The sequence below is a fragment of the Mastomys coucha genome, unplaced genomic scaffold, assembly GCF_008632895.1.
Source record: "Mastomys coucha isolate ucsf_1 unplaced genomic scaffold, UCSF_Mcou_1 pScaffold12, whole genome shotgun sequence".
Lineage (NCBI taxonomy): Eukaryota > Metazoa > Chordata > Mammalia > Rodentia > Muridae > Mastomys > Mastomys coucha.
In genome coordinates, this window is record NW_022196894.1 from 66,870,716 (window position 1) to 66,881,954 (window position 11,239).

At 34.5% G+C, this 11,239-nt stretch overlaps 1 long non-coding RNA gene across 2 annotated transcripts in view; it reads left to right on the forward strand.

Annotated features, from left to right (window-relative positions):
* Positions 1–2,055: 2,055 nt before the first annotated feature.
* LOC116086496 overlaps positions 2,056–11,239 on the forward strand; it is an 11,178-nt gene continuing 1,994 nt past the window's right edge. Inside the window, exons 1-2 of one of the 2 annotated variants that reach the window (XR_004116954.1) lie at positions 2,056–2,194; positions 6,180–6,231. This is a non-coding gene — a long non-coding RNA (uncharacterized LOC116086496). Of the gene's footprint in view, positions 2,195–5,962; positions 6,062–6,179; positions 6,232–11,239 lie in introns of those variants that run through there. The other variant, XR_004116955.1, reaches the window with a different exon arrangement.

Genomic DNA, 11,239 nt, shown 5'->3' on the forward strand with positions numbered 1-11,239 from the left:
GGGAAGGGGCAGAGGAGGACGCTGAACCCCCTCTGTCACTGGGAAGCTGAGAGGATCATGTCCCTGCTCCCTGCGGCTCCCCTGGGAGTCGTGGGGCCTGTGGCTCCCTGCTGGCTGCTCAGGTCTCAGAAACTCACCCGAGAGAAAAATCGGATTAGCTCTTTTTAACATTCTCAGAAAGATAACACTCTTTCAGTTTGTATATTGGTTAACAAAGACTAACCATCTCACTAACAGTGAGTTAATAAATTCTGAACTTATTTTAAGTTGGTCTATGGGATTCCAATCTTTCATTTATAAATATTATTCTGTAGTGACACTTCATAAACATAACTCCCAAGGACTACTGGTAAAACCTTTTACCAAGTCATGCCAACTAGTATAGGACAATAAAGTAAATGTGTTCCAGCAATCACTAATGAAATTTTTAAATGTAACATGATAATACATTCAAAACTAGCATTGGATTTTGTATTCAGCTACTTAAAAAGTCTTAAACAGTGCACAGAAAATTACTTTTTTCTAGAAAAACAACTCAACAAATTTAATCCGTTACCATCAAATTGTAAGAGGGGTAGAACTTGACATGCTTTTCCCACCTGTTTCATCATAATCTGTGTGATTCAATAATACCTGACTTAAATGTGTGATCATCACTTCCTAATGCTAATCTTTCTCATCATCGAATTCTAAAAGTATGTCTCAGATACATATCCACCATCATTTTAAATTGTGCTACATGAGATGATTATACAGTAACAACAACACCTGCAAGGTAGTTACATAGTTGTGTTGCTTTTATGACAAAGCTAAAGATCCTTTAAGGATTTCATACAGTATATTTGGAGAAGTTTTAACAAAAAAATGTCAGGCATTTGGTGGAAGTCAATATCCATTCTTCTATCCATTCCTTTACTTTTGTTGTTCTTATTGTTTCATATAAATATCCTTTTTTAATTTTCTTTTATTGAACATTTTATTTATTTATATTTCAAATGTTATCCCCTTTCACGGTTTCCCCTCCACAACTCCCCTATCCCATCTGCTCTCCCTCTGCTTTTATAAGGCTGCTCTCTCCACCCAGTCACCCACCTATTCCCACCTCACTGTCCTGGCATTCCCCTACACTGGGACATCGAGCCTTCACAGGACCAAGAACCTCTCCTCCTATTGATGCCAGATAAGGCCATCCTTTGTTAATATGTACCTGGAGCCATCTGTCCCTCCATGTGTACTCTTAGGTTGGTGGTTTACTCCCTGGTAGCTCTGGGGGTCTGGTTGGTTGAATTGTTCCTATCTAAAGGAAACAAAGGGACAAACTGTGGAGCAGAAACTAATGGAAAGGCTACCTAGAGACTGCTGCACCTGAGGATCCATCCCATATATAGACTTCAAACCCAGACACTATTGCAGATGCCAAGAAATGCTTGTTGACAGGACCCTCATACAACTGTCTCATGAAAGGCTCTGCCATAGCCTGACAAATATAGGTGTGAATGCTCACATCTATTCATTTACTTTTTTCATCAATATTTATTAAGCAGCTTTTATATGCAAACATGGGCCTCAGGGATACAAATATCTCTGCCCACATAGAAGCTTAAATATGGATGAAGAAGAAACCCCAGAAAATTCTATTGAATGATACAGGGCATGAAATTTAATAATGAAAAATCAAAGTTTAGCATTATATACAGAAACAAATCAATAATAATGACAAGATACTGAAAGAGAAAAGAATAAATGGTAGACAAGTTTTTTCAATGGTTGTTTTATTTGTTTATTTTTCAAATGTTATCCCTTTCTTGGTCTCCTGTCCACAAGCCCCCCATCCCATTCCCCTCCCACTTCTTCTATGAGGATGCTACCCCATTCATCTACCTTACCACCCTTGCATTCCCCTATGCTAGGGCATCAATCCTCCACAGGACCAAGGGTCTCCCCTCCCATTGATGCCAGATTTTGCTGTAGATTCTAGAATGACTACACCATTATGCCATGGTTTCTGACTCATAAACCTTGACTACTTGATTATTTACTTAATTTTATACAGGATGTCCTGTAAACAAGACTGGCACCAACCTCCAAGATATATAACAATGTCTGTTTTTGAATACTTGATCCCCTTGTCACTAGCTCCCAAGTGCTAGGATGAAGGGCAGGGTCTCTTTGCTGCTGAAACCTGGTGCCTGAGGTAATGCATAGTCATATTATATTTTACTATAGGAAAGAGAAAAGAAGCCTGCCATGATCATGTGGAGAAAAAGGAGAGAAAGGAGAAGAGAAGAGAAGGAGAGAGAGAGAGAGAGAGGGCAAGAGAGGAAGAAAACAAGAGAGGAAAGAAAGAGAGGAGAGCAAGAGAGCAGGAGAGGAAGCAAGGACAAGAGAGGAGAGCAATAAACATAGGAGGGCAAGAAAGACAGGAGAGCAAGTGAAAAATGACTGGCAAACCACTCCTTATATTTTCAGATGGAGCTATGTGTCTGTGGGGTATACCTAGCTGTGGCCAGAAGATTGGGGATGGGAGGATAGGGCCCAGCTAGATTGCTGGGAGCTTAGGGCATTGTCTACCTGACAGAACACACATCTCCTGCGGGGTCCTGGTGGGGGTGGGTTGGGACTGAAACAGGAGCCAGGGTCTCAGGAGGTGTGGCCGAATTCCTTCTGTCCCTCACAGGCAGCACCTACTGGGTCATATGAGTTCTTCACTTATATTCGACTGGGCCGAGTTTGCCTGAAAAGATCACTGCCCCACACTAGGATTATAGGCATACACCACTACACCTGATACATCTTAATGGACGCCTGAATGGTCAGAAAGTGATCTCTATCATTGCACAGTTTTTCATTTGTATTAGTACCATTGTATGGCAGCCTTACAATAAGATTTAGCATACATGGGGAATAAGAAATAATGTACTTCACAGAGATAAAAAAATATAAGTGAAAATGTTCTTGATTTATAGAATTAAGGCACACTATAAAGTCAAATGTATTAATGAGGGCTGAGAACATAGCTTAGATAGCAGACTGCTTAACATGTAGGTCTGAATTCTCCCCCATACTACATAAACCAGATGTGTTCATACACTCCTATAAACTACAATTAGTGTAGAGGCAGGATAGCCAAAAGCTCAGAGTAGTCATAAACTACACTGAAAATTGGAGGTCACCCTGGGCTATATAGGTTCCTGTATAAAGAAAAGTAAATTAATTTTTAAAAAACAATTATCTCTCCTATAGATATGCTGCTTTCTGCCTATTCACATGATGCAACTAGAAATGACATTATCGAAAATGTTGAGATGCAAGAATTATCAGGATTCAATATATTTTATTATTTTTCTCTATGCTTTGCCCACTTTTAAATATATTTAAAAGAATCAAAGATACCCACTCCTCTTATTATAGCTGTAATATGGGGCAAGTCAGGGGCTGAAATCAGAAGATATTGAGTTAGAGTTAAGGATAGCCAAGAAAAGAGACGGGGGAGAAATGTGAGTAGGTAGTCCTTTTCGAATGATATATTAAGTTCTGAAGACCAGAAATCCTGCACTGTTAAACATAAATTCATTATATGTCAACATATTCTGTTCAGTCTAGTCATTGTTGTAGTTTATCATTTCCTATAGGAAAATTATATATTTTTTCTTTTTTGTTAATCTAACATTGAGGCCTTTCCTGATTCTTCCCACTCAAAAGTATACCTCACCCTTCTCAGAAACATATCTTTAACATACATCTGACCTTTTCACTTAGAAACTGATTTTCCTTTTTGTGATGGATAGTCTAGCAAATATATTTTATACAAATATTCATAAGAAACATTATTTGAGTAACAAACCTGATATTTTAGTAGAAAATCAAATTAATAATTTTGTAATGATATATGGTATATTTAATCACTAAAAAAGTCACTCTGTAAGGCTTGAAGGGAAAATAAATTATACCAACTTATACCTCTGGCAGAAAAATACTCTAGTTTATCAATATTTCTTACATCATTGATATGTTAAAAATCTTTCTTTGTCAAAAAGAACACTTTGACAAAAGCAGGATTTAAATTCTTTCAAAGCTCACACTGTTGAACTGAGTCATAGTTGAAATGTGTGTTACAGTACAACTACAAAGTGTGAACTAACCAGAGACTAAAAGTCCCATCATCAGCCTTTCTGAGAAGCAGTATTAAAAATTTGATGTGTGTCATTTCAACAAGTATTTTCAGCAGTTTCATTTGTAATAATCTTAAACTTTAAAATATATATGAATAGCACATGAAATGTATAATGCCTAAATAAATTCAACAATTGTTAATATTTTGTTTCTATTTTAAAGCTTTCTCCATACCTCTTTCCTTCCCTCCTGTATATACATAAACAAAAAATCATACATACAAACATAGTAGGCTTCTTGGAGCTATCATTTTGCTATACAATTATGAATTATTTATAAATTTTAGACATTATAGATGTATAACATTAGTATGAATAATATCCTTTATGTTCATTTTCCTGATCCAGTTTTCAATACCATATCACGATGCATTCAATTATGATGTTTGATTCATTCATCAATAAAGGTAAACAAAGACATGCAAAAGAATTCCTGAGTAGATAATATCAAAAGAAAAAATAGTTACATCATATATTTAATTTTAGTCAATTTATTTAAAGAAAGGGTACCATGGATTTTAAGGTAGCCTCACTTCACTACACAGTTGTTAATGGCCTTGAAGCTTGTGAGTCATCTGTCTCTTCTGAATTCTGGGTTTACAGATGAACACTATTAAGCTGGCTTTAGGTAATATTGGAGATTGAACCTAGGGCTTCAGCATATAATCCATGAAGGCTCAAGTGCTAAGACACCTGGTCTATAAGTAGTAGATACAGTCAATGAAAGCAAGTTAAGATCTGAGAGCTCAAATCTATCTAGTGGGTTGATCCATTGTTTGATTCATAAAACGAGATGAATCAACAAAAGGAAGTGAAATAATAAGGAAATATCTTGTGGATTTGGAGAAGTAAATCAAAGGGGTTGTATTTTCAAAGGGTATCACTTATCTTTGTGTATATTCTTTCTTCCCCTATCTAGGTTACTGTGTGGGGAAATGTCTCTTCTGTCTTATTTTCCATCATTATTTTTCTTGTCACAAGTTTACAGTAGAGGATTCATCCATATACATATTGAACTGCTTGAAAAATATATATTCCATTAATTATCTTGTCATGTCTCTGATGTAGTTATCACACAAATCAAAAACAGATTAACCAAGGAGAGATAGGCTTTTACTATATTAAAATTCAATATAAAATCCTAGCAAAAGTAATAGAATTAGAAAATAATTTTGAATCCATCAGAATAGCAACCAATTCAAATATGAATTATAGTTGGCAACTATACTTTGGTAAAAATTTTAAGACTCATACAATATTAAAACAGTCTAGAGTAAGATCATTTACTACATAATAATTGCAAAGAGAAAATGACAGTGTTAGCATGTAAAATCTTGCAAACACAGTTAGCAATCAAAATGAACATCACCATGTATTGACATGAAGCCATTTAGAATATACTGAACTGGGAAACATTATCATTTATGATATATTCCTGCCAAAATAGATAACTAGACACTAGTCATGAAGAAATCCATGCAGGCATTGGCCTAAGGGATAGAATGGTAAGGCAGATAGGGCTTAATGTGTCTCACACTCTATTAAGTACAAAAAGGTATACCAGAAAAATGGAAACAAAATGTAAAAACTTAAATATAAGGTAAGGCTATTACATTTTGAGAGATATGTATATCATATTTGATCATACTAAGAAGAGAAAAGAGATGGAGAATGTTTAGAATTTTTCAGTTATTATATAAGCAACTTTTGAAATACTTTTTCATTAACTACTACTTAACTAGCTGACTACAATGATTCATTGTTGATGTCATTTATGATGTCACAAGGCTGATAGTGTCCAACCTGATTGCCTCTGCTTTTGATAGTATTCTGGTTCTGCTCAACCATTACAGACATATTATTGCCTGCCCAAATTGGTGTTTTATTCAGTGAGAACATTTGGAAGTCTTGTCAAAATTGTTCTCACAAATGTGTTTAAACTTTAGTTTTTGTTATATTTTGGTTTGGCTTATACTCTCTTTCTTTTTTCTTTCTACATATTTGCAGGTACCTGAGAGGCCTATCAATTCGAACACAAGCAGAAGGCATAGCCTCTTTTGTAAGTAGTACCTCAGCTCTCCTTAAATTAATATTATCATTAAGTATAAAACAAAACAATCAGAAAAAACAAAAGTATAAATATAGTAGTTATGAATTCTGAGTGTGATAAATATTTCTTGATTAGCATTAGCTAGGCTGAATTTGAATGTTTAAATTCAAGTAATTCTTTTATTTTACCTAAGTAGTTGGTAATACAAATTATACATTTCAAAAAATTTTTAAAAAGCAGCAAATTACTGAAATACAGAGGGTCCTGGGGGATTTTTTTAACTATTACTTAAATAAGTTGAAGAAATGGGTAAATACCTAAAGCTTAGAGCTAATAAATTTAATCAAGAAGATATAAAGAATATAATCAAAGTCATAAAAAGCAATGAGATCAAGGCACTCATAAAATGTTAATCAACAATTACAGCCCAGGGGAAAACATGATCATAACCAGGTTCAATTAAAATTTTAAGGAACTAACACATGGAACAGTGGAATAGAATGAAGGTTATAGAGACAATCTGACAAGACACAGGATTCTGATTCTCAACAAAGCGACCTAGAATATACTCTGGAAAAAAGAGACCCATAACACTAAATGGAATTGAGAATGAAAACTGAACATCCAGACATGAAAGACTAAAACCATAGATCTATGTCTCACTCTATATAAAAAATATGTACAAAAAAACCTGTAAAATTTGAAACTTTAAAAATATCAGCTGAAATATGAGAAACACTTCAAAATATTGATGTGGGTTACTAAGAGTAAGACCGAAATCTCAAAATAATTTCTGGATTTGACAAATAGGATTATTCCAAAATTAAAAGTTCGTACATAGTGATAAAAATAAGAGTGAAAAAACATCCTACAGGTTGGGAAAAATATTTGCAAGCTATTTTGTCAAGGTGTAAATTTCAAACACTACAATGAGACTAATAAATGCTGATAGGATAATGAATAGTTGTAATGAATGAATAAATAAATTTAAAAGATTCTCAATATAGTACAAATGACTAACAAACATGAGAATATTTCTATCCATCAGTGACTAAAATAGAAGAAAATAAAAATGCAAAATAAAAATACAAATTCATAAACACAAAGTATTTATATAGAGTAAACCTAGATAGGGATGACAATTCCCTGAACAAACATCACAGGCTAGAAAAATACCAGGGCCAATTAGTTTATTGGGAGTTGTTGGCCCATGAGATTCTTTAGAGCCCTAAAATACTATAGGCTATTTGCCGTCATACTTAGTTACTCTTCAAGACCTTGACCTTAGGAAATTATTACTCAATAAACCACACACTTTAGTCACTAAACATGGAGATAACAATTGGGTACTCACTAGGAAGCTAGCTTTGATAGTACTAAAAGATGCTATGCATGGTAACATAGGAGACAAGTATTTCTCAATCTAATCAAGCTAAGAACCATGCAATCTACAGTAACAATTGGCCCAGTAAGATATGCTGACTAGGGCTCAGAATACCTGCTAAGGACAAGTCTTGGATTGTAACAGAATTCTGAGAAGTGTTTGAGATCTGCAAAATGTTATGCTCAGATTAAGGGATCCCCACAGATCACCAGGAGTCCAATTCTCAGGCCAAGAGCAGAGAGTCTTCATTCAAGCTTGAGCTCAGACCTTTCTAACCTCTCCAATGCAGTGGATGGGTGTGGAAAGCCCTGAGCTTATAAAATACTTTCTTTTTATCAGGTTTTCAGAAATGTATGAGGCGTTCCAACTTGTTAACAAGATTGGTTAACATTTAAGAAATTACAACTTGGTACATTTCTATTGGCTAGCAATGATTTCAGCTTGTTATGTTAAATTGCGGCTAACTTGAGGAATTTGGAGATATCTAGAACATTAGGAATTAGGTGCTTTCCTCCTAAGAGCCAATTAGCTGTCACTAAGAGTTACAAGTTTACAAGTTTACAGTGGATGTCCTGCTCAAGAGAGCTTTCCAGATTGTTCTCTCTCTGTCTCTCTCTCTCTCTCTCTCTCTCTCTCTCTCTCTCTCTCTCTGTCTCTCTCTCTCTCTCTCTCTCACACACACACACACACACAAACACACACACACACACAAACACACACACACACACAAACAAACATACTCTGTTCTGTTTTCTCTGGAGATTGCTAGACAGCTCTATGCTCCAGACAGCATTTTTGCAATTTTTTTAAACTTTTGTTGTAGCATGATGAGAAAAGTTACATGATTTCAATTTGTCTGAATTTGTTAACATTTAAAAACATATTTTAAGTAAATAGAATTAAATCACATTCTTGTTTCCCTTTTGTACCCCAACTCCTCCCAGAGACCCCCTCTTCAATACCTACAATATCTTTATTTGTCATATTCCTTAAAATTTATAAAATATTACAACAATAAAAATGAGTATTATAAAAGTAGTTTGATATAAAACAACAATCAATCTAACAATCTTATGTAGATGCTTGTGTACAGCAATACTGAAAATACATATGTTTTTCTTAGTATAAATTTCAAATAACTCCAAACATATTAACTGTATATTTCAAAATAATACATCACTACTAGTATTTTCTTAAATGAACATAAATATATAAAGTCTTTTTGTTTGTTTGTTTTGTATTTAGTAGAGTTTAAAATCTTGGTTTTTACTGTGGTACAAGCCCAAAATAAGAACAATTTTTAGATATTGGAGTTCATTGTAATAAGGCTGTACTTCAATGACCCTCAAATCACCAAAGGAATTTACCTCCATTGTAGCTAAGCTGAGAGTTGACAGTTCTGCTGCACCAAGGAATGAATTGTAGGCACGATGTTTGGATACAGACTTCCTGCTATGGTCAAAACTACTTGACTTGAGTGAATGACTTTATTCTCAGGCCACAGAGAACAGGTTACATTCACTTAAGAAATGGTATGTGTATTAAGATAGTCTATCCATAAAGTCATTCACCAACTGTTTCAATGCACAATGGTTCTGCTTGGAGGGTGGCACAGACATTAGGCATGTGTAAGAATCTGGTTCATTGGCTGTGATAATTTGGAAAAACATTCATCTCAGAGAAAGAGTAACTTGTAAAGTTCTCTTCTTCAAACTTAATACAAGAAGAGCTACAAATGTCAAGCAAAGCATTCAGTATTACTCTTTGTTGTTCTCTTTCTTACATGCCACCTCTCAAGTTAATTGTCTATGTCTCCCTTGGGTATATAAATACTTTTGAAATATATAAACTGTTCTGAAAACCATAGTAGAGTGTAAAAACATGAAATAAACAATACAACTAATAGAGAGGCTGAGATAGGAGAAGCAAGATTTCAAGACCCTTATGTTGTACACAGCAAGACACTGTCAGAAACAAGCTGAAAGTATATTATAGATTGTACAATATTGGACCTATTTCTCCAATTACAAAATTAGAGAGACCATTGGGTGACAATCAACAAATTTCTAATTCCTCATATTTTTGGATTTCAATCGCTTAGGATATGTTGGTAATATTAATTTTCATATTAAGATATTAAGAAAAGGTAATTGTCACTTCCTGTTGTTTTTGTTGTAAGAGGTGGAATTAGGTTTGTGTGGATTTGTTGAAAGATTACTTTCTTGATTCTTGTAGGATGTAGTTTTGCTCTTTATGTTGATGTTTTCCATCTATTATCCTTTGTACAGCAAAGGAATATCTTTAGAATATCTTTGGAAAGATATTGTGTAAATTTTGTTTTGTCATGGAATATCTTGTTTTCTCCATCTATGGTAATTGAGAGTTTTGCTGGGTACAGTAGCCTAGGCTGGCATTTGTGTACTTGTAGAGTCTGTATGACATCTGCCCAGGATCTTCTAGCTTTCATAGTCTCTGGTAAGAGGTCTGCTGTAATTCTGATAGGCCTTCCTTTATATGTTACTTGCCTTTTTTCCGTTACTGCTTTTAAAATTCTTTCTTTGTTTAGTACATTTGGTGTTTTTATTGTTATGTGGTGGGAGGAATTTCTTTTCTGGTCCAATCTATTTGGAATTCTGTAGGCTTCTTGTATGTTCATGGGCATCTCTTTCTTTAGGTTAGCGAAGTTTTCTTCTATAATTTTGTTAAAAATATTTACTGGTCCATTACATTGGGAGTCTTCATTCTCTTCTACCTTTTATCCTTAAGTTTGGTCTCCTCATTGCATCCTAGATTTCCTGGATGTTTTGGGTTAGGAGCTTTTTGCTTTTTACATTTTCTTTGACTGTTGTGGCAACGTTTTCTATGGTGTCTTTTGCCCCTGAGATTCTGTCTTCTATCTCTTTTATTCTGTTGGTAATGTTTGCATCTATAACTCCTGATTTCTTTCCTAGGTTTTGTATCTCCAGGGTTGTCTCTCTTTCTGATTTCTTTATTGTTTCTATTTCCATTTTTAGATTCTGGATGTTTTTGCTCATTTCCTTCACCTGTTTGATTGTGTTTTCCTGTAGTTCTTTAAGGGATTTTTGTGTTTCCTTTTTAAGAGCTTCTAGCTCTTTACCCGTGTTCTCCTGTATTTCTTTGAGGGTGCTATTTATGTCTTTCTTAAGGTCCTATATCATCATCATCATGATAAGTGATTTTAGATCTGAATCTTGAGTTTCCGGTGTGATGCTGTGTCAAGGTGTCAGCCGTCTTACCCGTCCAGTTAGAAGTAAGGAGGCAAACACCAAGCCCTTCTCCATGCAGTTTAATCAGGAACCTTCATTTTTACCTCTTCTCTAGTTAGCTTCTTTTATATTCTTCTATATCTTCTTCTTACGTCTTACTTATCACTACTTACATTTTATTAATTACATTTTATTGGTTACATACTTATTCTAATTCTACATCTTACATCTGTCTTTACATCTTACTTCTATATCTACATCTTCTCTCCTATCCCATTACCAGCCTCAATTCTAAATACTTACTATTAAATCTTTTTTTTTAATTTTTATTAGATTTTTTTATTTACATGTAAATTTCTCCCTTCCCAGTTTCCCCTCTAAAAAGCAAAGAAACAAACAAAAACAA